The 27,996-nt window shown below is 34.3% G+C and overlaps 1 long non-coding RNA gene and 3 pseudogenes across 1 annotated transcript; 2 read left to right on the top strand and 2 right to left on the bottom strand.

Annotated features, from left to right (window-relative positions):
* Window positions 1-5,402: 5,402 nt before the first annotated feature.
* LOC120150167 lies at window positions 5,403-12,809 on the top strand (annotated as a pseudogene).
* A 683-nt stretch (window positions 12,810-13,492) lies between these two features.
* Window positions 13,493-16,865, top strand: LOC120150168 (annotated as a pseudogene).
* An 800-nt stretch (window positions 16,866-17,665) lies between these two features.
* Window positions 17,666-19,174, bottom strand: LOC120150169. The gene is made up of 4 exons (XR_005518505.1): window positions 19,066-19,174; window positions 18,809-19,003; window positions 18,444-18,560; window positions 17,666-18,078 (listed from the first exon to the last, which is right to left on the bottom strand). It is a non-coding gene; the product is annotated as an uncharacterized LOC120150169 (long non-coding RNA).
* A 3,290-nt stretch (window positions 19,175-22,464) lies between these two features.
* LOC120150145 lies at window positions 22,465-24,122 on the bottom strand (annotated as a pseudogene).
* Between the last annotated feature and the right edge of the window lie 3,874 nt (window positions 24,123-27,996).

The following is a 27,996-nucleotide window of genomic DNA, read 5'->3' as shown; positions in this document are numbered from 1 at the left end:
TATACCACCAGATTGCCGAGCAAGTTAAGCTTTCCTGAAAGCAGTGTATCAACAATTGATCGTCCCCTATGTATCCGGTCATCTTCCTACAAAACATCGTGATATGCGCAGAGGGACACCTAGTACCATCAAACTTCTCAAAGTCAGGAACTTTGAACTTTGGAGGTAAAACCAAATCCGGAACTAGACTTAATTCCTTTGCGTCGAATCCCATAGATACTAGTATCATCCTTCATGGCTCTGACTTCTCTTTTTAACTGTTTTCATTTCTCTTCCAACGGATTGTTTTGGTCCTTCTTGGCTTCTTCATCAAGGTCTGGAACTTGATGATATTGATGTTCTTCCTGATATGAACTAGATCCAGGTTGTACGTTAACAGAAGCACCGACTGGATTTATGTACACCTTCCCGACATGAACATGGGTCACTTGAACGTTCTGAGGTTGTTCTAGGGTTAACCCTGGATGATGAAGTGGGTCCTCAGTTACACCTTTTGGCATAGGGCTTTTCCCATGTTCTGGATTTCTTCCTTCCAATATACTCGCAAACTTGGCAAACTCTTTTTGGGCATTCATCATATCTTCTTGCATTTTCTTGATATCATCTTGTAACTCCAACTGAGCCTTCTCAATTTGGGCAAGTTTGTCCTCCATAACTTTCTTCCTGGTTCTGTAGATATGCTTGGGATTTTCAAGTATTACTCTGTCACAGAGTCATTTTGTTATCGCTGATATTTATTAATGAATATGAAATATATGATTATGAATGAATAAAATGCGATGCAAAAATTTAAATGTATTAAAAATGCATATGCAAAATGCAGGGTGTTGATCCTGGAACGACTCCTTAGAACAACTCTTTATATTAGAACGACGTTCAATTACAAAGTTGAAATATATCACAAATAAATCTGTACCATCTATCTTATTTGTTGTACATGTGCTAGCAACTCCACAATCTTCTGGTTTTCTTCAGCCTCGGGATCCAGTTCTTCAGTCACATCAGCAGTTTCTTCAGATAGAATGACCAAATATTGAGCTATTCTCCGCGTGTGTCCTAGGTAACAAGCAATAAGATCCTCTCTTTGCTTAACTCTCGCCTGAGCTCGCTCTCATCGAAAACGCCACTATATATCCCCCTCATAAGGAACTATCGATAGCTCACTTGCTTACCTCTGAAAATTTTGAACCATGGCTTCAAGCTCACTCACTTGTTTTTTCAGACTTTCAACCTCCCCCTGGCTCGAGCTACCTTCCCTGTTTCGGTATCGTCGTAATATAGTCTCTAAACTTGAAATCTTCCCCTTTAACTTCTCATTCTGAGCTTGACTCTCTTGTAACTGCTGCTATAAAGAATCTTTTTCCTTTGAGAAAATCTTAACTTGGTGTCTGCTTTGCTTGAGCTCTTCTTGACTTTCTCTGGCTACTCTTTTGAGGCTCGCCACCTCTTGCCTCAATTCGACAGACTTACTTGAGATAGAACCTGCCTGAGCTTTTACCATTCGCTGATAAGTTGACCGAAGATCGTCAAAGTCTAGCCGAAGTTGCTTCTCCACTTTTTTAATTCGATCTGCTCTACTCTTCTGAATGTCAATCTCCAATCCCTTTTGATACACTTCATCTTCCAGCTTCTGCAAAGTCATTCTCCATTGTCTCCATTCTGCTTCAAAATCGCGTTTGGCTAACTCTAATGGAGACGACACCACTCTCAACTGTTCTTCCACCGGATGAATATTTTCAGGATTCACCATCGAGATGTTGCCATTTACTCGACCGCTTCTACACTGCTCGTACTCTTGAGATAACTCGAGATCATAGGTGAACAAATTCACGCGACGAGTTTGCTTACAGGCCTCAGAAACCCCTTTAACTTTACCCTTATACTGATCTCCTTTGAATGCAAAATCTGACCCTACCAAGTCCCATGTGGCTGGAATGAACTGCCTTGACCCATACTGTCTGGAAACTAGTAGCGGTGCATACCCAATAGAACCCCATATATCTGGTAAAGGAACCCAATCTCGCTCTCCACATCGGTAAAGTATAGCCGAAGAGACATTCCACGAAGCTCGCCATAAAATATCACTATTTCTGATATCCTTGAAGATGACCATCCATTTTTCTTCGGTGAAGCCCCCAGGCCATTCTTTAGAAAGAAAATCCTTCAAAGGCGAAAACCCCTCTAGAAACACTCGTAATGGTGCTCTTTCAACATGTTTGAAATGACTCATAATCCACACTAGCAGCAAAGACGCACATCCTATAAAGCGTCATTCTCCTTCGCGCCTACAAGAACTCAAAGACCGGAACGTCTCAGCTAAAATGGCTGAAACAGGATCCACGTGCTTGTCTAATCTTTCAAACAGGTCAACGACTGATACGTCTACATATCCTAACACCTTTGGAAAAATAATGAGCCCATAAATCCCTAAAGCAAACAAGTCAAGTTTCTTTCTCTTATCAGGGTGATGATCAATTACTTCTTTCAGAGCAGCCCAAGAGATACACTCACTGTCTCCCTTCTTCTTAATGTTTCTGACTACCCAATCTTCACTCATTCCGGTCATCAATAGTAATTTCTTCTTAAACGAATAAGTGACTGGCAGCTTGGTATATACTCTATCCATCTAAGACCTCGAACAACGGACCAAAGCTTGATATTCCTCTATTGTTGGTGTTAGATCCACTCTACCAAATATGAAACAGTTGTAAGCCAGATTCCAGAATTGTGCCAACGCTCTAAATAGATTTCGGTCAATAGGAACATCTAGAATATAAGGAATATCTCCGTACAACTGATAAAACATCTCCTTGTCGGCTACTGTCCATCTTCCCCATATCTCCTTTAGCTCACTTAGATCATTCTGACGCACGTTCATGTGAGTATAACCAAATAACTCCGACACGTATCCAGGCATCACGTTATCCCCATTGGTCAGTTGGTACTGTTCCGACCATCTCAGAACATCGGCATTGTCCTCAATCTCTTTCTGAATCGTTCATTCCATATTACTGGCCTTCTATATGGACATCGATCCCAAATCAACACCATGTAATGGACATTGCAATGCAAAATAGAAAAGAAATAAAGCAAAGACAACAAAAGATCAGTTAGTAAACATAAAGCAATTAAGTCGGATAATAATTTGTTCAAGAATCCTACTCATATACTGGCTACCCAATCATGCTTTATCAGATCCTACCCAACATGATATCTACCCCCATGCTTTGTTATTCACAAAAATAAATCATAACCGCATGATATCTAATTCGCATGCTTATTCAAAAAATAAACCTAACCGCATGATATCTAGTTCGCATGCTTATTCAAAAAATAAACCTAACCGCATGATATCTAGTTCGCATGCATTTATTCGAAAAACGAAAATAAATAACTCAAAAAAGCTTTTCCTTGTGTACCATCCTCACGAGATTCTTAAGGTTCGGGTTTGGTTCAACCTAAGTTCAGGCTCTACGTTCACTATATGCCGGGTTAGGTTCTAAAGTAATAGGTTCTCGAATTGTCCTTGCCGGTGCCCTCTTGGGCTGTCGAACCCTCAATTCTGGCCCATCACAGGCTTTAGAGGATCGATTTCAATTTCGAGGGAACACACCTCCTTATGTCCATGCGGAGGTGATTACCATCACGAGGACCATAAGGCATGAGCTCCAGGAGCGATCCACTATCCCATGCGGAGGTGAAAACCACACGAGGGCATAGTCTCTCACTCCTACTTAATTAGGACGGAGCAGGGTTTTAGCTCATGTCATGAAAATGCAACTGTGCAATGTGTGAGGAAAAGCGAAAAAACACACAATAAAAAACACTCAAAATTTTCTAAATTCACACAATTAATCTGAAACAATTAGCAAACAAATCAGTACAACTATTTATTAGTTAATCGAATTAATAAAAACAAAATACAAACAAAACTTATTAAAAACCAAACAAGGGATCAAAAACCAAATTAAAACGAATTTGTAATTTTCAATTCAAAGATAATTAATTAATCGACTATCGGCTTGACTCTCTAAAAAAAAGTCCCCAGCAGAGTTGCCAAGCTGTCGAAACGATTTTTTCTTAAAATGTGAAAAAATGTGAGATTTTGAAAACCACATTAATTCTTAATTGTCTCTTTTTATTTTAAAAACATATGCAATTTAAAATACCTCTCGTTTCGAAAAATTTTGAATTTCCTTTACGATCGAAAAATACGGTTCGAAGAGTCGCCACCAATCTTTGATTAGGGTGTGATTGGGCACCAAAAAATGCTTTGTCATTTTAAATAAAAATTAATTTTAATTAAAACAATAAATTGAGGTATGCGTTACCAAAATCTGAGTTCGGGAGTCGGTTACGTGTGGGGAAGGATTAGCACCCCCACAACGCCCTAAATCGGTACCTAGTCGATTAATTAACGTCTTTGCAATGAACTTTACAAATTCGAATTTATTTTGATTTTTGATCCCATAAAATAAAAATGTAAATTTAAAACATTCAAAAGCACTTAAAATAATTAAATTAAAATTATCAAATCATTTTAGAAAGATAAAGAATGTTCGATTATTTACAAATATCGAGACCAGATCTTAAAAGTTATAACAACATTTTCTCGATAAATTTAAATAAACAAACATTTCCTTTTATTTCGTTCCCAAATTTTAGAGTGATGGATCAATTTTTAGGCGTCACTAATGGGATACACTTTTATGTTAAAATCATTAAAAGCGGACCTCAAATCAGTTATGACTGCCCACTTAAAACAATTTTAAATTAAAAGGGTATTACCCTTAGTCCGATTATGTAATAGGTCGAGTTATGCACGTGAGGCTATCATACAAATTGTACCAAAAAAATATGTCATGCCAAAAATTAATTAAACAAAATTAAAAACATCATACAATGTGGCATACAAGAAATTACATATATTTTAATTAAAAATCCTAAATTACGCATATTAACACCTAATGTACAAAATGTGACTCAAATATAAAAAAACAAAATCATAACATGCTAAACTATAAATTTAAAAAGTATATATATACATGTTAAAATAAGGATTAAATTTAAATATATGTAGAATTAAACATACTAATTTAAAATTAAAACAATGACTTAAATAAAAACAAGCATAAATGTAAGGTACATAAACCTAAATAACTCATGAAAATTACAACTAAAACTGAAATATAAAAATAACTAAATCGGGTCAAATTAAAAAAAAAAGAAATCAAAATCAAGTCCTACATCTGACTAAATTATAAACATGCGCTAAACATAGGAGGATCAAAAGCTAATTTACTCCTAGAATTATAGTGACTAGATTCTAATTTACCCGAAATATTTAATATCTAACCTAACTAAAAAAACCTAAACTAAGATAACCCTAAGCTAAACTCATTTTGAACCTCACGGCCATTCTCTCTTCTCCATTCTATCTCTTCTCCACATTCTTCATTGCTTCAATGGTCGAGAGCTCCCATTCAAATCTGTTATCACCATTCTTATATAACCCTCTGACAAAATAAAGACAAGGTTTGTAACCACCCACAAGACCACCAAATCCAACGGGTTCTTCGACTGTCCCAAAACACACCTCCTATGACCAACAAAGTCCTCGTTCTTAGAAGATGAAGAATCGTCCAAGAAAGAAAAATAATCACTCATTTGGTTATCATCGATGGAATCAGTGTTGCTATCCTCGGTCCTCGAAGGAAATAAGAGAGACCCAGAGTGGATATCTTTATAAGAGAAAAAAAAGACTCGACTTTGGGCTACTAGCGGGAGACCAAGAAGGTGTCTTACATATGGAAATTCTAAGAACCCATTTCATGGAATGAAACCAGAAGACGATGGAAGGAATGGGTTCTGTGAAATTTTGGAGTTGGATCTATTGGGTCTTGAGATCGGGTTTAATTTTGTGGTTCTTGATTTTGCTGAACAAAACGTTGGTCGTATCGTAAAGATCCATGGTGATTTTTTCAGTTTAGTCTTTGGTTTTGTTTAGTGTTTGAGAGACACTGTAAAGTTTGGGTTTTTTTTAGTTGAAGAGGAGACAATAGAAAGAAGGAATAGAGAGAGTGAAATGAAGTGGCGTTTAGACTAGACTTCGATTATGTCCATCTCTCCCCATGAACGCCATCGTGAAACTTCAAATTCCGACCGCATACAACAATCCCGACACACTGTAAGGTAAATTATAAAAACCAACCTCTTCCTATTTTAATTTTACTATTTTATTTTTTTAATCTCAGGTTGGTTTGGCAACTCTAACCTCAGTCCCTATTTCTATCAGTCGAATCCCACCAAGACTACTGTCGCACAAATAAGGTGAGTTACTAATTCCTCTTTCTCTTTTATTATATACTTCGAAAGAAAGATTACAAAACCCATACATGAATGAACATTTCAAAAGTAAAAAGGAAATAAATGATATTAATGAAATAAAGAAGAAAAAACCTGTTTATAGATTGCTAGTGTTGCTTTCCAAACTCACTGCTTGTGCCTAGAATACCAGAAAAAAATGGTGTTTTTCCTTTGATCTCTGAATATGGGAAATAGCTTTTACAGGTACTGTTCTTTTTCTTTTCTGTGCTTTTTTGTTGGTTTTTTTATGGTCTCTGTTTTCTCTCATCCTGGTTGCCTCCCTCTCCCTGTGGCAGTTAATTCAAATAAAAACTTACCCTCCCCTTGATAAACTAAGAAAAAAACTGACCCCTTCTTCCACTGTAGTAATTTTAACTGCTAAAAACTGACCCCAATTTCTCTCATCTTTTGCATACAGCTACTGTCCATCGGGCTTGAGATGGACCTCCATCTGGTTTGGGTTCATCTGGGCTCTCATTGCTTCGGGTATGTTCCGACTTAGCCCCGGATAAAAACGAGCATCTACACCTCCCATTGACAATAATCTTCCATTTTAGTGTGTTCCACGTTTTCAAAAATACCTATGAGAGAGAGTGAAAAAGAAATTAGGAAGTGAAAAACGGAGGAGATGAGGCAAGGTAAGTAGTTAGTATAATCATGTCGAGCTTTAACAGCATAAAACCTGGAGAAAATCCATCAAGTTGTATATCACAAAGAGCACCAATCACTTAAAAATCCTTGCCACCTTTTCTAAACTCGTGGAAAAAGTAAAGATGGTCCCCTCGATATCTCTCTGTTCATTACCAACAGGAAATCCGTCCATACTGCATTTATTATTGATCATCGAAATTAGGGATAAACGTAAAATTTTATACTATGAATGAATTTATACAATTTTAAGAGAATAAAACATATTTCTATTAGAAAATATATATGATTTTTTTAAACAACTACTTTGATCGTCCTTTTTAATCCATCACTGATCGGAGTTCCTCAGCTTCCACCATCAGCATTTGTTTATGATGGCTTATGCTCACGCCTCCCATTGCTTCGAGCTACGTTAGGCTGATCTTTTGACTATTCATGGCATTTTTTTTTTGCTAAACAATGTGTACGCCCATGTGTTTCTTACTAAAAGTTGGTGTCAATGATTCACATTTTATGCATAGTTGCCGGTTGGTTTCGATGGTAACCCAAATCCATTCTCTTGCCGTTGTTTGTTCATAATTGATATGAATTGAAAATCAAAGACGTGGACGCTTTTTTTTTTTGTTGTTGAGTTCTGAGGTTTTTTGTTTGAAAAAGATGAAAAATAAAGTTTTAAATTTTCATGCATTAATATTTCATGAATCGATAGTGATCAAATAAGATAGACAAAAAATAAAAGGGGACCATGAATGAAATTTATCCAGAATTAAACGTTTGCTGCCTTCAGGGTTTATACAGAAACGTAGGGTTGGATCCTACAGGCGGAGACGCGGAGCTATGAGCTATGATCGATCTCGATGGTATACGTATACTATGGAAGAAAGGCTACCGTCATCTACTGTAATTATTAGTTATAAATTTTATATAACAATTAATAAAAGACTCCATGAAAAGACCTTCTGAGTAGCTCTGTAACACTGTCTCCTACGCCCCATGCAAAGCCAGTCCACATACTTCAGACTGGCAAAACATCGATATAACGAAAGAGAATGCGATGGAAAAATATTGGGTTTGGGGAAGATAACTGCGTTAGACTGGGAAGCTGTTCACCGTTGATTACATTCATGGAGATTTGTGCCTTTGGGGAAAAAGAGAGAGAAAGATCTTTTTCATATATCAGCAAAATCAGGCTGATTTAAAAGTAAAGGCGGCGAGAATTTACTGATATGATGTATGTGATATCATTCATGCACATGACTCGTTTACCCTTCGTCTCTCTCTCTCTTTCTCTTATTTCTATCAGTATTTTTCATCTATTCCTTGTTGCCTTTGTTTCATCGCTTGCTTTTACAAACAAAAACCCATTATTTCAACGCTTTTGGTTTGAGTCTTTTGAGACTTTGGTCTCTTTTTTCCAATTATGTTTCTGGGTTTTGTTTTTTGTTTCATGATATTTAGTTGGTAATTTAGATTAAGCGTCATGAATGTCATCATGAAACGAGGAAACTGGGAAATGGGCTTGGAACTACGAGCTCTCTCCTTGGCTTCTTGCTGTTGTGGTTGCATGTTTTCTTCTTTAGAATTTCAGTGCATATAAGGAGTTTTTTTTTCTTTTTTTATTTTGAAGTCTCGTATTCTTCTTTGAAGAATTAACCATATTTTTAGCTCAGCTGCTTGAGATTGTTTTAAGGGTGTTTCTTCCTATTGTTTCTTCTCTTTAAAGTTACTTTCTGCAGAAGAACAGACCATGAAGTTTATGAAGCTTGGCTCGAAGCCTGATATCTTCCAAGTTGATGGCAAATGCATCAGGTAAGATGCATTTCACTGAACATTCTTTTCTTTTACAACAATAACCACTGCAAATTTTCTTCATGCTTGTTTCTTATCATGCTGTTATCTCTATTCTGGTTTTGTCCTTATGGTTTCTGAGATGCAAGTGCATTTGCTCTAGAAAAGAGAGACTTTCAGTTGTTAATCATAGTCACATACCATAGGGAACTTTATTAACAAGTAATTTCCCTCTTTTCTATTGATTTCCTTTTGGCTTGGTGACAGATTAACCACATGGGTGTTTTTCGTTACAACTTTTATTCCTTTTCATTGTTTGTTTTTTGTTTTTGGGAGGTGGTCCGGCTATTGAACCTGTCCTCTTTTTCATGAGTTAGTGGTCCAAAGTTCTCCATATGTGGAGAAAAGGCATATTGTGAACAGGCCTTTAATCGTTGTAAGAATTCTTTTTTTTTCCCCTGTAAACAAGTGCATGTTCCACCAAGCATCTATTTCCCATCTCCCAACAAGGAGCAAGCTTTGATTTTAGCCCATAACATGTCCTTAAAGTACCTTCACCTGACAGCACTTCTCATAACTGGATCAGTTTATCATCGTGGTGCTAGGACAAGAGTATGCAGGAGGGATCTGGTTTAGTGCATGTTCCACCTAGCATCAGGCATATTTCCCATCTCCCAAGAAGGAACAAGCTTGGATTTTACCCCATAACTTGTCCTTAAAAGTATCTTCTCTTGACAGCAACTTCTCAGAACTGAATCAGTTTATCATTGTGGTGCTAAGGACAATAGTATGGACGAGGATCTGGTTTAGTGCCTTGGATGTGTCAATTTGTTCCTTGGTTGGAACTTTATACTTTGATTTCGGATGCATACGTTCTTTGACTAGTAGGTTAATAAGACCCCGGTACATGCTTTTTCCATTTTGATTTGTGGTTGTATTAACTGTGAAACCAATTATATGTACACTCAGATATCAAATTTTCAGATGACATTGATTAATTAAAACTGGGAACATGAAAAAAGACTTGAGAGTTCTAATATGGGAATTGAAATCATTGACACTTATTGTTTCTCTTCCATTGATCATACTTATTGCTTTGACTGATTGGTGTTCAAATGTAATTTGACATGCGAGTAATAACCTTGGTTCTTTGGTAGTGCCAAATAGGCAAAATTAGCTCGTCTTGTTCTTTTTTCATTCCTTCAAAGTTGTTTTCTTCATCTTTGCTAACTCTTCCTCATCAAGGCAATTTCTTGTGTATGTATGCCATAACAGAAATATCTGTTGATGCAGGCATGTCACATGTGATTTGGAAACAGATGTCACCATTAAGGTTGGCGAGCTGAAATTTTACCTTCACAAGGTTTGCTCAATCCCCTTTTAATTCATGCTTCTTCTTTAGCGGTTGTCTGTAGATTCAAGTTTTTTAGCTTAATTTTGGCATTTGGTTCATGTTTAAGTAGTTTTCTTTCTATATTCCACTTGAAGTTCATGAATTTTTAAATGTATTTCTTCAAATAACTATTTAACCGATTGTTTTGCTTCCAAAAAAATATTGCTATCGTTACAAATTAATGGTTGTAAGCATGCAGAATTTTCTCAATGCAGCGTAATATGATTCCATGAAATCTTGCAGAAGTTTCTCAGATGACTCTTTTGTGGCGAATCTTTTTCACTTTTTATGATCTCTTCTCTCAGCCTATTCTTAAATTTTTTAAGCTTTGTATGTGGTGCTTACTATTATTGTTAATTATACTTTTGATGTGCATGCAGTTTCCTTTATTGTCTAAGAGCATCCGCATGCAAGAAGTAGTGCTGAAAGCCAGTGAAGATAACTGCGACGAAATTAGTATGGTTGATTTTCCTGGTGGGGCAAGCGCATTTGAAATTTGTGCAAAATTTTGTTATGGGATGACTGTTACTTTAAATGCTTACAATGTTGTGGCTGCTCGTTGTGCTGCTGAATACCTAGAGATGACTGAGGATGTTGATCGGGGTAATCTGATTTTTAAAATCGAATTCTTTCTCAACTCTAGCATATTGCATAGTTGGAAAGATTCGATTATTGTTCTAAAAACTGCCAAGTCTCTTCTACCGTGGTCTGAAAACCTGAAGATAGTTGGAAGATGCATTGATTCCATTGCATCGAAAACCTCTATTGATCCGGAAAACATCACATGGTCCTACACATATAACCGGAAGTTATCAGTTCAGGACAAGATAATCAATGATGGTATGAAGCTTCGAGAGAAGATCGAATCTGTCCCGAAGGATTGGTGGGTTGAAGATATATGTGAGTTAGAGATTGATCTCTACAAGCGAGTCATGACAGCTGTGAAATCAAAGGGAAGAATGGATGGTGCAATCATTGGTGAGGCGTTGAAAACTTATGCTGTCAGATGGTTGCCGGATTCTGTTGAAGCATTGGTTTCCGATGTACATTCCCGAGGAACAAGTTACTAGTGGAAACAATGGCATTCTTATTGCCTTCAGATAATAGTGTGGGTTGTTCATGTAGTTTCTTGCTGAAGCTGTTGAAAGTTGCCATTTTGGCTGGGATGGACGATTCAGCAAAGGAAGATTTAGTGAAGAGGATAAGTTTAAAGTTGCATGAAGCTTCTGTCAAGGATTTATTAATCCCAGCACGGTCTCCCCAACTACGTTATATGATGTTGGAATGGTGCAGTCTATTGTGAACCAGTATGTGATACATGAAAAACAAAGTCAAGATGTAGAAACTTGGAAAGAACGAGATGGGACGTACTGGTTTTGTATTGGGGCATGGATCCTTGTTGCACGTTGGTAAACTGATCGACGGGTATCTTCAAGAAATTGCACACGATTCGAATCTTTCCCTTGCCAGTTTCATCAACTTGTCTCAGTCTATCTCCGAGTTAGCTAGACCAGTTCATGATGGACTCTATAAAGCCTTGACATCTACTTGAAGGTAGGCTTTTCAGCTATTAAACCAATTTCAAATTCTAGAATTATATAGTATATTCGATGCTCGATTTAATTTGTTTGTGAAAGCTTTCACAGCTTGACCACCATTTATGACCCTGTGGCGAACCAATTGCTTTACTAGTAGTGCTTATAGTTTTTAGTAGAGAGGGCGGAATTGTTGTTAAGCAGAACTCAAAATTCACTCGGGATATTGCAATCAAGTAATACCATGTTCGGATCCGGTTTCGGGGTTGATAACTTGAACTTGTAATATATTTGTCTCCTTAAAAATGTTTGTGGTCTAGTAACAAAATTACACAGATCTTATTGTTTCTTTTTTCATAATGTCTGTCACTATTATATAATGAGAAATGGAAACCTTTCACCCGAAGTCATTCGGACAGTGTGAAAACGGGTTATTTTGTTTGCAGGAGCATCCAAACTTGACCAAGGCTGAAAGAAAGAAAATGTGCGGGTTGATGGATGCCAGGAAACTGACGATGGATGCATCTATGCACGCTGCACAGAACGAGAGACTTCCTCTGCGGGTTGTAGTTAAAGTTCTCTTCTTTGAGCAACTAAGGCTGCAGCTGGAGCTCAATCATGTAACTCCGATCATCGAAGTATAGCTGCGACCGAAGATTACAACTGCCTTGAGGAAAAGACGAGTCAAGTTAAGATAGACAAGGATGGAACCCGGGAAAAGTGTAAACTGGCCAAGAACAGAAAAAACAGTAAAAGTGGCATGCTGCTACTGCCATCTAGGTCTAGGAGATATTTGGCAAGCTGTGGGCAGCAGGGAAGGGGCATGTGGAGAATAGAAGTTCCGAAACCCCTGGAAGTTCACCAAGTCCGGCTTCGGTGGTGGTAAGAGGCGGCACCAAGTCATCGGGTTTTTCTTCAAGACACAGGAGATATTCTATTTCCTAGAGAAGGATGGTGGGGTTTGTTCATCAAGAAACCTGAAACTGTTGGAAGTGTAAAAAGCTGTAGGATTTTATGGCATGAAACAAGTCTGTAGCTTATGTTTCCACCCATAGAAAAATGTAATCAATTTCTCTTTCAAACATCTTGTATCCAGTTGTTATGATCATCTATTTTCATATGAAATGTTCAAGTATTACAAGTTGCCAGGTTACAACTCGATTGGATCGGCCATTTGGATTGACCATTCAGCACGGAAAACCAATCGGGAATCTTTATCCGGCTTTCACTAAGTCAACCATTGTAAATATATCGTCAGCCACATACGTGCTTACACGGCACAAGAAATTTCATGTTTGATCCGTTATGCCCAAAAAAATATTTAGGGACTAAATCCAAAATGAGTATAGTAGATGGACCAAAACCAGAATTTGACCAAGATTGTATTCATAACACTTAGGAGCTTTTGTTTACTCATTAAGCGTTGAATAATTCAGAGATGCTGAATGATTCAGAGACTTTGAATGTTTAGCTCTGAATGTGATATGTTGTTTGATAACTGTCTGAATGATTCATAATATTTATGTGTTGAATCATTCAACATGTTTTACTGAATCAATCAATACAAAATCATTCAGAGATATGAAACAAAACACATTGAATAATTTCATTAAGAGACAAACAAACATCCCTTAACGGGCTTTTTAATATGGTTCGTTCATTTTACTTATACCTAACCGAGTTTTCTGTTTTGACTAATGCAATCAGTAAATCCAACGGCTACAATCAATCCTAAAATAAACCCCAAAACCCCCGTGCAAAACGCAACAAACAAAGGCTTAGTTCTCCATAGCTCAGAGGCAAAGGAACATTGAAAGAGAAAAGAAGAACAAAGATGCAGAGAGTGAAAGGTTTACTAAAAGCAAGGCAGTCATTTCAAAAACTTGGGTTTCTCCCCATCAAAGATACTTCTCTGCTCAGCCACTCTACAACCCATATGATGATTTCCAAGACCAGGTCTTTGAGAAAATGATTGTTTTTTTCCTCTCTCTGTGGGTTATAGTTATCTGTGTCAAGTATGATTTTTGTGGTTAAATTTGTGAATTTTCCGAGAAAAATGGAAGACCCAAGTTCATGTTTTGTGTCAAGATTGCTAATTGGCGAGTGAAATGTTTCAGGTTTTTAGTGCAAGGAAGAGCTAAATCAAGAACAGCCATTCTCAATAGGCCTTCTCTCTCAATTCACTTACCAACTCAATGGTTAATTTCCTGCTCTTTCTCTTTTCTTCTTTTGCTTTTTAAAGTCCATGCCTTTTGACTTCCAGTCTTGAATAAATTGAAGTTGTTTTTCGATTTATAGGCATCTCGATTGAAGAAATTGTATGAATCTTGGGAAGAGAACCCTGACATTGGATTTGTCTTAATGAAGGTATAACATTGGATTTGTCTTCTGTAATTGGAATTTCTTCATGCCCTTGACATTTCGATCTTCATCGTCTAAGCTGTTGTTTTGAAATTTGTTGAAGGGTAGTGGCAGTGCTTTCTGTTCTGGTGTTGATGCTGTTTCTCTCTATCACTCACTTAATGAAGGTTAGCCACCTATCGATTTTGTTCAGTCACTTGATTAGATGGTTTAAAACTAAGTGCAGCCTGATTATGGTGTCCATTATGATCAATTTGAACTGAGAGCAACATAGTTGGGCAGTAATTTTCATGAACACGAGTGTTGAGTGTTCAAAACTATTTTTAATCGATACCTTAATTTATACATCAAACATCTCCATGGAATTTCCTTCTGATTAAATTGCTGTATTCTTCTCGTAATCATGACTAAGTCTTAGCTTTTTAATAAACTGTGATTCATGGTTCAACTTCTTATACCTGTGCAGGGAAAGTTGAAGAATGTAAAAGTTTTTTCGAGACGCTATATAAGTTTGTATACGTACAAGGAACATATTTGAAGCCACATGTGAGAATTCAACCTTTGAGAGATGGATACCATGTGAATTACTTCTGAATTGTTTTGTTGCATATGAGACTTGTGATAAAAATGTACTGCCCGTACACGCAGGTGGCGATCTTGGATGGTAACGATGGGATGTGGAGGTGGAATCTCTCTCCCAGGGATGTTTCGTTTAGTGACCGATAAAACTGTGTGTGGTGCCATTCCTTCACAAAAAATTCTTGTTTTAGAATTCGTGTACTGATCCGATTCATTATGTTTCTTATGATTGGCATATGATTTATTTTAATTCATTTTGTCATGCACGGATTGAAAATTTGTACCCTTGTGGTTAGAAATTGTTTTCTTCTTTGTTCTTGTTGTATGAGGATTGAACTTTTATCTGTTAGTAATGGTTAGGTAGCATACCTTCAATGCACTATAAATTCCGCTTCATGCTTCTGGCGGTGTGACAGCCTGAAGAAGGAAGGGTGATATCATTTGCATGGAAACATTTTATAATTAGAATGATAAAACCATTCTTCTCTTCTTGTATTTGTTTGAGATATATACTATGATATTACTGTTGCCTTCGATAAAGAAAATCGGAGATCATTTGAATGAATGAGAGCTCGAAATATCCTCCCCTATCCCTCCGCCACCATATTTGTCCTTTCGAGTGTCTGGACTCGTATAACTGTCTTACTATGCAAAACATTTTCAGGCTTTTGCTCATCCAGAGATTCAATTGGGGTTCCATCCTGATGCAGGGGCTTCGTTTTATCTTTCTCGCCTACCTGGTTACTTAGGTGATGACCATTTTGATAAGTTTTCAAATACGTAACTAAATTCCTTGATATACGAAGCTTAGTTTTTTCATATAATTTTCTAGTTTAAAATGTAAGAATGTTTCATTTGTCCAGATTATTTGCTTGTATCTGGATACACATTCCATTCATCTTAACAAGTTCACCTGTACTGTTTTAATCAGGGGAATGCTTAGCACTAACGGGAGAAAAGCTTAACGGTGTCGAAATGATTGCCTGCAGCCTGGCTACGCACTATTGTTTAAATGCTGTTTGTTCTCTGCTCCATGTGTATTTGTGCTTTTCCTCTGGCTCCTCTTTTCTCGGCTTATTTGAATGAGTTTTCCGTGACAGCGGCTTGCTTGGATTGAAGAACATCTGGGTAGCTTGATGAACGATGATCCTACTGCCATCGAGTCTTCTCTTGCACAGTACGGCGACATTGTTTATCCGGATAGAAGCAGCATTCTTCACAGGTAACAGTTGTTTCAGTGACCATGGCACTTGAGGACAGTTACTATATTTGTCTTGGCGTTATCACGTGATTTTTGTTTCAGGGCTGAGACGATCGATAAATGTTTCTGCCATGACACTGTTGAGGAAATTATGATTCTCTGGTAAGCTTAATTCTGCGCAGTCATGTATGTACATTCGTGTATGCTGTCCACTTGGCTACATGTTCCATTGAATGTTCCAAAAATTAATTAATTCAGGAAACTGAGGCAGCTGAAAAAATATGATGATTGGTGCAAGACAGTGCTCAGGAAAATGAAAGGAGCCTCACCGTTGAGCTTGAAAGTTACTCTAAGATCTGTAAGTGACTAGTGTTTACAACTTTAAATTCCATTCTTGGCTGCTAACTGCTTTATTCGGTTTCTTTGTCGAATTAGATACGAGAAGGTAGATTTCAATCTCTTGATCAGTGTCTGGCACGAGAATATAGGATGTCCCTTGCAGGGATCTCCAAACAGGTCTCTAATGATTTCTCCGAGGTATGGTCTTTATATTTCTCCTTTTACATAAAGAGTGTTTCCCGAATACCTGCGCGAGCTTAATCGAGCTGTTTGTATAGGGTGTTCGTGCTTGGTTAGTGGACAAGGATTTTGCTCCCAAGGTATTTGTTAATATATATTCCAACGACACGCGCGCACATACGTCTATATTCTTCCTCATGTTTGTGTGATCGATTTGCAGTGGGATCCTCCAAGGGTGGAAGAGGTGAGCAAAGACATGGTAGAGTACTATTTCACACCACTTGGGAATTAGAGCCCGAATTGCTGCTGCCTACAGCATTGAGAGAACCTTTTATATGAAACATCTCTTTCTTCGGAAACTATGAGATTTTTGGTGTATGACTCACCAAAACACCAACAGCAAGAAGAAAGATTTGATTTTTATTAAGAAACGTTTGGTTCACGAAATATAACATTTTTTCGCATAAGATTATTAGGATGTAAAATTATTTGACATGTTATTGAGAATGTTTTATTAACTTTGAAAATTTTATATTAGCTTCTTTGGTTCATTTGGTGGGGAATATAAGATTGTGATGTTTGGTGGTAAAATGTAATGTAAGATTATATAAGAGTATTTTATTAAATGTATTTGTTATAATTATTTTTAAACAATATTAACTTTTAATATCAAGTGTAAAATTTGATACTATAACTGGTTGAGTTATACTTTGAATCAATTCTTTCGTTTACATTATGTTGTTGAGCTAGTACTTAAAAGATTATGTCATCAAGTCATTGCTTGAACGCAACGATATAGTAGAAATCATTAAAATTATTTTATCAATTTCAGTCAACATGTTAATGTCCAGTTTAAAGGACCATAACTTTTAATAGCCAAGGGACTCAACAAAATAACTTCCTATAGTTAGATGATCATTTTCTAACTTTTATAGTTTGGAGATTTAACAAGGAAAGGTCCTATAGTCGGGATCATTTATATACTTTACTCTAATATAAATTAAGAATATTGATATAGACGAAGTTTATAGAATTCTTTTCTACTGAATTTTATCTAAATTTTACGCTCCATATTGTTAATATAAAATTCAAGACATAAAATTAGGATTAATCAGTTGTTAATATAAGTTTATCTAATAATTCAAAACATATTGTTAATATACAAAATTAAGATATATATATATATATATCCATAGAATATCAAAAAGGATAATGCAAATTGTTTGCACTAACGCTTCATATAGCATTTGAAAACTTAAAACTTGGATTTAGATTTAACAAAACCCTTACCTAATAATTTTAAGAAATTCAATTTTCATCGGAGTTTATGGAGTTGGTGGTTTAGGGTGCTCGCGATGTAGCGAGCAACGGCTGCCGCTAAAGCTACAGTGAATTAGGATCTTTTGCTAAGGTTGCAGCATAGTCTTCAATTCTATTCTCGTCATAGTTACATCGTTTCTGCAGTTTTTCATGGTTAGAGCCTGATAGATTGAGATCAAGAGTGATGCTTGGTCGAAAGGGTTATTGAGAACCGGAAACACGAAATTCAGACTTCGACGTTGTAGCGGAGATTATCGCGGAGCTTCCGGGGGAAGTCGAAGATAGTCCTATTGTAGGATCAACGTCATGGTTGTGTTGTCCTTCTTATGTTGCCATCAGAAAAGCTTGTCTTCCAAACATCGTTGAACCTAGAAAATAAAACAAGATCATGAGGTGTAATTCATCTTTCAATGTCTTAAAAATTACAATCACCAAGTTTTGTAGTTTGAGGGAGAGGGTTGATACATGATAACATATATCACTTATAAAAAATACGAAGAAATATATATATATATATATATATATATATATTAAAATCAATTAGTATAACAACATTATACATATTATAATTAAATTTAAATAGAAACTTTAAAAACTCGAACAAAATTTAAATAAAATTTGAGTTTATAAATAAGAGTCATCAACTCGAGTAATTGAAAATATTTTAACTCGACTTAATCGAATATTCACCGTAATTTGCATAAAAAAATATTATAATGTGCGTGTGTTATACCTTCTTTTTTACAGGGCATCCGGGAGCCATTGAACACTTGAAATAAGCTCGAGGGGATGGATTATTTTTTGTGACTTTCTGTCCGTATTTCCTCCATTGAAATCCATCTTCAACTCTCTAAAGCCACACTACATTTAACGTTAGCTACTATATATATCAGGAAGATATTACAATGAGTCATCTGTTATGCAATACAACATTAAATTACGATTACAACGTCTATAATAGTATCATAATTTTTTTTCTGTGTTACTATAGCACTGTAATTATATCTATAATTAAATCATCATTATTTTTAAGAATAAATCATGTCGAAATATCCCTAATCTTTGCAACTGCGACAACCTATTTTAGGTAGGACTTACGAGGGTTTCGTCCCCAGGATTTGTTTCCACGAAAACTTGCGAGCAGCTGGCTGCTGCTGACTGACCTCTGGTCTGAGGCTCTTATTTGAGAGATGTTGATGAAGCATTTGTACTTGCTGCTAATCACTTGAAGCATTAATTTAAGAGTTTCGTTCTCTTTCTGCAACTTTTCCAACTCCTCCGAAGAGTTTCCACCTGAAAATTTTCATCTTTTAAAGTGGAACACCAGAAGAAAAAGAAGAAACAGACCAAGATACCTTCTCTTTATTAGGGTTTGGAGCATCCTAAAAGTAGGTAGTCTTGTTTTGCTCTCAAAAACTGGAAATATTTTACTAGAAGTGGGAGACTGAGTCAAGAAATTATTGAAATCATCATGGTCATGGGTTTTTAATATATTCGAAGCACCAACTATGGAGGGATTTTAATCTGCATGACATCATTCAGATGAGGTAAGCAACTTAGCTTCACAATTCTTATACTGTCCCACTGTCCCTGCGTGTTGGTTGCTGTAGACAAATTCGTGGACTTGGGTGAGGTGTTTGTTTCTCGAGAAAAAAAGAGATCGTTCATAAGAATGTTGTAGTGCTTACATAAGAAATACAATCGGGGTATCGATTGAACGGCTCTAAGCAGTAGTCAATGCTCAGCGATCATAAGAGTCAAACGGTAGTATCAATCTAGAAGCAATACGAAGCAACCTAGCAATTTCCCTCATTCATCCCATCCAAATCCCTTTTTTAAGATAATTTCACGAAATATAGAATCATTCAAATCAACATTAACTATTATTTCCACTCATTCAATAATTTTTAATATATAAAATATTAAAAAAATAATCTTAATATATATATATATATATTATGAAAATAATTTATTCAAAAATATACATAATCATCAATTGACTTAAATCAGGTTGTAAAGTTAAATTTAAAGACATCTTAGAAATAACGGAAAGTGATCTGACTGTAAATAAAGTAGATATTTTTTCTTAGAGATAAAGGTAATTTCATGAAATTAGCCTCTCTTTTTTTACTTTCAAGAAATGTAAAATTTAAATTTCCACTTATATCAACTGCTAATTAACCCAATTTCAGTGCTGGCTTATTCTTTTGATCAAATTTAATCTATGGACTAAATTAGTCTACAAATTATGATATTTTTAACACATTAGTCAATTATTCTTTCAAACATGATGCCTTGAAGAGGACGCTTAATCTTGAGCTAGACAAATTATAAAATCTAACTGTAATGTCCTCCGATTTCTAATGCCAAAGAGAATTTTAATATGTTAATTAGAAGGAAATCAATGGAGAAAATTAGAGGTATTTAAAATTATTCGACTCGACATATTTGATTTGTTGATCCGCGGACTGAAATAAAAATAATTAGGTACTTCTTTTAAAATATTTGAATTTAAGGGTTGAGTATCCGATCTGCTATTTTTTGAGTCACGTGCAGGGTCATGGGCTGAAAGTTTCAACCCGGTAGGTCGGCGGATACCTAATTCCCTATTTTTTTTTCTTTTTAATATTTTATATTAGATTTCCACACCCAATTTTCAAAATTATTTCACCATAATATTCTAATCAATTGCTTAAATTATTTCACTATAAAATTCTAAATTTTATTTTCTTAAATTATTTCACCCTAATATTTAAATTACTTTTAAAATTATTCTTTTAATTTCAAAACATTCTCAATTTAGTTCTATTTCTTTATTTTTTTTGGATTTTTAAGTTTTGTTTTGGACTATGTAATTTGAATTTTTATGTGTCAATCATGTATTATAAACTTTTATATTTTAAGTTTTAAGTTTTTTTTCTCATGTGATTCTTTTTTAAAAAATAACATAATTCTAAAAAAAATATTAATCAATACCCTTGACCTGAAATATCAGCACTCCATTAGTGAGTATTCAGATATATAAACCGGGAGACAGGTTAATTTTTTTGATGTCTAAAAATCTGTAATATTCGATACTTCAAGTACCTAAAAATATATAAAACAGTTATAAAGACTTTTAGACAAAATGTTTGAATATTAAAGTAGAACTACTTTTTAAAAAAATGAGTTAAATTAAGAAATGTTTAAAACAAAATCAAATTTTATTGACCTTCACTGTCTTACCATTATTTTATTTCGGATTGCAGTATTTTTAAAAAAAACTTAAATTAGAGGTATGATACGATCCAATCCAGAGACGAAATCAGCAGCGTTGACGTGAATATTGCTTCTCAGCCCAATTGAATGTTGGCAACTTTTATTAGTCCACTCGTTTATTTAATCGGCTAGTGGAGCAATGCTACATGTCTCCATATTATGGATGCTTCTATTTTGGCCCAACCTGTTTAATTCACATCACATAAAATAGAATAGAAGAAGAAATATTTATTAAAACAAGCTTTTCCGAGTAAGAAAAATAGAAGAGAGTTACATGTATTATGAGAATTATAAACCATCTTATTTAGAACAAATGTATTGAATACCTAATGTCACCGACATTCTCGACGTGACTACAAAGTCATTTGATCATGTTCAAAAGCCAAAGCAAGTTCGTTTGTTTAGATGAGCTACTTACCAAGAATATTTTTTGCTTAATCTTAGATTACGTTGTGTATGCTACAATATAATATAATTGTCTATTTGATTCTATTAGCAACTATGTGTTTAAATATAATATTTTCGATTCAAACAAAAAATATTATAAAAAATAATAATATCTTAAATTAAATCAACCCTAAAATATTAAAAAAATATTGTCGTTTAATAAACGTTCTTTTACATCTTATAAGCGTTATAGAAAGCCTCCTAAAAATCTAAATCTGTTACAACTTACATCGAAAGATTCGGCTTACTATAATATAATATTTGATTCCTTAAGCAAATTGAGTGCTCGACTGGTGGTGCTTAAATGTGGTTTAAAGTATAGTGTTTGTGGGACGTGTCACCCAATGAATTTTCCGAATTCAGTGTATGAAATCATTGTCCGATATGAGCTGTAATTTGCACAACAACAAAAAGGATGTTTAGATTAACATCTCTTTTTCCATGACCTTCGAACGCTCCACTCTTCTTTTTCTTTCTGGTAATGAAATCAATTTAGATTATCAATAAATAAATAATTATTAATTGATATTTTTATATTAAAAATAAAAATTAAACAGAAAATATTGAGATAGTAAGATTTTAATTTCCTTTCTCAATCTTAATGGGAATTATTTATAATGATCTTTAGTTCATGTATATAAATATTATAATTATTTGTATGTTAACGAGTTTTATATAAATATAATCTTTAGACAAATTTTATTCTATCGATCACGTGGGTTTATGAGAGGGTTTTTTCTTTTATACACTGTAGTTCATTAAAAAATGTATTTAGAGGATATAGACTAATTGAAAACTTTGATGAATAGAAACACCTTAAATCTTAATTTATTAAAAAATTAATAATTTTAATGAATCCGAACCGTAAAAACCTCGATGATTTTCAAAAATTATCTCCGGAAATATAATACTTTCTCATCTCCACACCATGATTGTCATAAAACCAGACAATCGGCAAAACCGGGCGGCCACTGTTACTTGAATTCTGTCTTCTTCTTCTTTTTAGTTTTTTAAAAGCGACAAAAGGACCAAAAACTCCATGGCCAGTATACACAAAATTCAAACCCATACCATTATTGTACTAATAACAAAGTACGTATTTACAAATTCTCATCTTCAACCACAAAAAGCAGGTAAATAAAGAAGATTTTCCTTAATTTTTAGGAACTGTTAAGTTGTCACTTGCGGCTGTACTTGCTATGTCGAAACTGTCACCTTGCCATGTCCACACAATGTCTTTCAATGCAGGCCTAACATCTTCCTCGCAGAACTTAGCATACTCCAAGGTATCACCAGTCGACTTTGCGAATTCAACGATTGCAACCTCAGGTGCAACCTCGAACACCTCCGCCGTCATCGAAAGCCGCCCTTTTCTCCCCTCCGACGGCCTTTGTAATCTCATCTTGAACTCCTCCCTGGCTTTCCCCACCTTGAAATTCATCCCCTTTGCAACAGCTTCGATTTCTCCATGATTGCCCGGCCGAACATCTCGAAGTGAACATCATCCCCGATCTCTTCTGCTCTCGAACAAACTCGACAGATCGAACCCCGACGACATCCAGGAAATCAACTCGAACGCATTGAAAAACTTGGGAGACGATTGTTTCACATTCTTTGACACAGTCGATTCATCGTCCTTGATTGATTCCTCGATCGAGAACGCGGGTGGACGTGTGAATTCTTTTCGAAACCAAGGATCGAGCATTATGGCATCGATTGTGATCCTTTTTTCAGGGTCCGACACAAGTAGTTTTGAGATCAAACGCCTGGATTCAGTCGAAAACCAGCACGGGAACTCGAATTCGGCTTTGAAAACTTTCCGATACATCTTCATCATTCTCATCTTGAAATGGCAAGAAACCTGCAAGAAGAACATACAAAATAACCCCACAAGACCAGATATCGGCTTTGGATCCATCGTACCCTTTCTTCCTCAAAACCTCGGGAGCAACATACGCCGGAGTCCCACACTGAGTGTGAAGTAACCCATCGTTGAGAATCTGCTCCGGCAAAGCAGACAGCCCAAAATCAGAGATCTTCAGATCTTCATTTTCATCCAAGAGAAGATTATCCGGCTTCAAATCACGGTGGGAAACGCCCCGACTATGGCAGAAATCGACGGCGCTAATCAGCTGCTGGAAGTACTTACGAGCTACATGTTCTTTGAGCTTGCCTTTATAAACTTTGGCAAAGAGTTCACCCCACGGACATACTCCATGACAAAGAAGATCTTTGTTGGTAGCCATTATTCTTTGAGTTCAACTATGTTTGGATGTCGGACGAGGCGCATAACGGAGATTTCTCGCTGGATTTGCTCCATCATCCCTTCTTCTCACCTGATCTTTGTTGATGATTTAATGGCGACGCTTTCACCCGTCGTTAAAACTTTTCCGTGGTAGACTTTCGCGAAAGTACCTTTCCCTAATAGCTTTCCCATCTCATATTTCCCGAACAAAACATGCTTCTCCTCCATATTTTTTTCTGCAAAATAAAAACTGGGTATTTGGCTATGGTTCTAATGAAATCGAAGGGAATATAAGGGAATCCATGAAAGAACAGAGCAGATGGTGATGATGCTGATGGATTCCATCATGAGGGTGGAGCTATTTGTGCAGCACACAGAATGAGGGAAATTTTTGTCAAAACAGGGGTCGATTAAACAGGAAAGAGGCGTTGATGTTGCGGGGGAGGTTACACAAACATTCATAGACTAATCATTTTTCACCTTTTTATCTTCACTAAATTCTCTGCTCTTCTTTTCTCCACTGGCTACGATTTGGGCTCCAAAGATCCTTTTTCTCATCATTTTTACATTACACATCACCAAACTATAACTTATTCTAAATTGATCCTTAAAATTTTAAATATTTTAATTTTATACCTAAATTATGACTTTCATTCTAAATTAGTCCCCAAACTTTTAATCATTCTAAATACCAAGATCTTCAAAAACAAATTAAAACTTTTAACTAGTAGAATTAATGTCACGTTAACAAAATGATCAAAATGAAATAATATCGATAGTTTGAAGAACGATATAGAATGTTTTAAAATTTACGAACCAATTTAAAACAAGAGTCATAGTTAAGGTCATCCTATGAAACTATCTCCATATTTATTTAAACAATGTATTTTGTGTACTTACTATTGTAACTGTGCTACTTAAAATTTTAAAAGGAGAATAATATGAAATAATAATGTGATTTGTCAATAAAATATTTATTTTTATTCTAAATATCAAGAAAAAACTGATAAATTAATACTTAATCGTACGTAGCTTTCGCTTACTGTCTTACGTATTATATATAATAAATAGCAATAAAGAAAACTATAATGCCCAAGTGGAGGGACGTGATTAATTTAGCTTTGTTCCATTTTAAGATTAATTATTTTTTGTGTGAGAAGTGTACAGGTTTACATATTAAGAAAAATGTTTATTTTAATATTTAAAATAAATTAAGATAATTTTAAAAACTATTAATATAATTGAGAGACTTGATTAATAAATAAAGCACGGGTCAATACTCAACATGTAATTTGGGCACTTATTGAAAAAGCCAATCATTATTGGGTCAATAGGTAATTGGGGCACGTATTGAAAAATGCAAGTCGAGTCGTATAAAAAAAAATTAAGTTATTCGAGTTGGTGATTCTTATTTTATAACTCAAATTTAATTTTAAAAAAATAACTTTAGTGGAGTGGAGTCGAGTTATTCGAGTTTCTATTTAGATTTAATTGTAAATGTTTATAATATTATGATAATATTTTATTCTAATTTTAAAAATTTCCTATAACCATAACAATACATATATATTTCTTCATATATTTTTCATATGTGATACACATATATTATACAAAATCGAGAGACTCGACTCAAACTTAAAAATCAATCAACTAACTATTAAAATTTTTAAATTATTTAATTTTTATTTGATGGCTCAATTCAAATTTCAAATTTTCTGAGTTAAGTCTAATTTATAAAATTATAAGTAAAGTTAATTTAATTTGAGCATTTACTGAAAAGGACAATCATTGTTGGGTCAATAGGTAATTAGGGCACATATTAAAAAGACAAGTATATAAATAATGGTTCAACTCTCTCTTTTAAAGAATTGGGATTCAAACCCCTTCCCTTCGGATTAGGATAAGCGCAACTCTTTTTATTTATCTTTAATATATTTTGGGTAAATTGCAAATTTCATCATTCAATTTTATTATCAGTCTTATTTTTATCATTAAAATTAAGTTTTTTAAATTTAATCATTAAACTTTTAAATTATTTCTATTTTCATCACTCAATGTTTATTTCTCTAATTATGTGCTGAATTGTTTCTTTATTAGTGATTTGTAAGCTTTGTAGGGGCTCGAATTTCGATCATCACTGGCTGCAGCCGACCATTTTGTCGATTATCATCACCAATGACGATTAAGCCCCAAAATTTAAATCACTCAATTTGATCTTCCAAGTCCAAGTCATGCCTCTGATTAATCAAAATTGCCTATTGTCTCAACATAATCCTTTACAGTCAAACAATATGAGATGAAAGAGGAAATGATGGCGACAAGAGGAAGCTCTTTGTATGGTTTGAACATCAAAGACCATCAAACAGTGGTGGTTTCGTAAGAGAAGAGAAACATTGATGTTAGATATGGGGTATGGAGTGTTTCTGGGTAAATATATCAAATTCATGTTTAAGAAGGAGAAATGAGTTTGGTAAGAAATTTTAGGACTCATCGGCCATTGTTAATGACAATCAACAATAGTCAGAATTTGATAGATGAGAGAAATGAGAGGATTAAAATGGGGGGAAGAGGAAATGGGGGGAAATTAAGAAAATTGAGAACTGGGTTTTGTATGGATCCAAAACGATGTTTTGGTGTAAATTTTACTTTTCCAAAACAATGTCCTTTTGAAGTCGTCATCATGTTATAAAATTATTAAATGATTAACGATAAAATGATCAAAATAAGAACAATTAAAAAATTTAATGATAAAATTAAAATATTTTAAACTTTAATAATCAAAATAGAAATAAAATAAAATTGATTGATTGATTGATTGAAATTTATAATTTACACATATATTTATCTTTTTTTTTGAAATATTTCATCATCATTCATATTGACATAAAAAGTGATTAATTATATATCGAAAGGGCACTTCAATATATATATAATATAAAATTGAAAGGGAGCCAATTGGTCCCTTGCATATTTCACGAATTTTGTTTTGTTTTATTTTATTACTTTTAATTATTTTATTTTCTAAATGCACATCATGATAATTGTTTAATTATATTGATAGCTAACAACTTATTCCCTAGTTTTCCTCTGTATATAAATTTATAAAATTTTCAATATAATCTTTAAAAACAATTAAAATATTGATCAAGCATTTTTTTATTGAATAACAGCCTTTGATTGTTTGGTGGGTCATTCTCACATTTGGAGCAATTTTAAAGTGCTAGTGAGATGTTCGTGGGTGTAAATTGTAAGCGAAATGATTCTTTAATTAATTATGGATTTATGATCTATTGATATATTACTTCATATCAGATTTTATAGAGATTTATTATGGGATATTTTTTTAGCTACCAAAGTTTGAACTCAAGATACTGTTTAAAGAATTTATTGTCTTATCTCACTAGACTAACCGGTTGTTAATAAATTATAAGCGAAATGTTCACGTTTCTTTTCTGGTTTTTATGGGAAAATCATAATATAAATATAGGTTTTTATAAGGTATTTAAGCATAAAAATACAAATAAATTAAATCCATTGAGTGAATTTATTTTCACTAGAGGTTATAAATTCGAGCAATTATGTTTGTAGGATGTGTGCGAATCATTAACTAAAAAAATTTATATATAAATATTACCTTATAATCACATCAAACTATTTAAAAAGTTTATATAACTATTGAAGTTTTTTTATATTAAAAAGACTTTTTTTAAATAATTGATAGTATTAAATATTAATATAAAGTTATATTTTATTACTTTTTAAACAGTAAAATATGAAATTTGTACGGATTGAACTCAAACTTCATTTCTTTTACATAAAATGAAAATGAAAATAAATTTATATAATGAATATTAATAAAAAACTATATATATATACATAATTTTTATATAAAAAAATCAAACATCATAGAATATTAGTTTTTCTAAAAAAACATTTCATTTTTCAAAATATTTTTACAAAAAAAACAAACTTAACATATATATATATATATATGAATACTTAATTAATAAGCATATATACCAATTGACAAATTAAAAATTTAAGATAAAAGAAGCCTTCACGAACCAAAACACTATCGATTGGCTATCCTATTAATAAAAAAATCAATTGAAGCTTTCAATAATTTTTTTAATAATTTAAAATAATTATAAGATAATATTTATTCAGAATTTATATATCAAAGTTAAATTTGATTGTTTGTTTCAACGAAAGTGCCTGTTCGGTACTTGTTTTCTGGTAGAAAATTAAGTAGCTGAATTTATTGGTTTTAGATTAAAAGTTCAAACCAATGTTTGTTCATAACTTTCACGTATCTTGTAGATTAAGTGCTAAATTG

The sequence above is a fragment of the Hibiscus syriacus genome, unplaced genomic scaffold, assembly GCF_006381635.1.
Source record: "Hibiscus syriacus cultivar Baekdansim isolate YM2019G1 unplaced genomic scaffold, ASM638163v2 tig00111014_pilon, whole genome shotgun sequence".
In the NCBI taxonomy this organism is placed as follows: Eukaryota; Viridiplantae; Streptophyta; class Magnoliopsida; order Malvales; family Malvaceae; genus Hibiscus; species Hibiscus syriacus.
The sequence above is the reverse complement of the archived record's forward strand: the minus strand, read 5'-3'. Positions and strand labels throughout refer to the sequence as shown.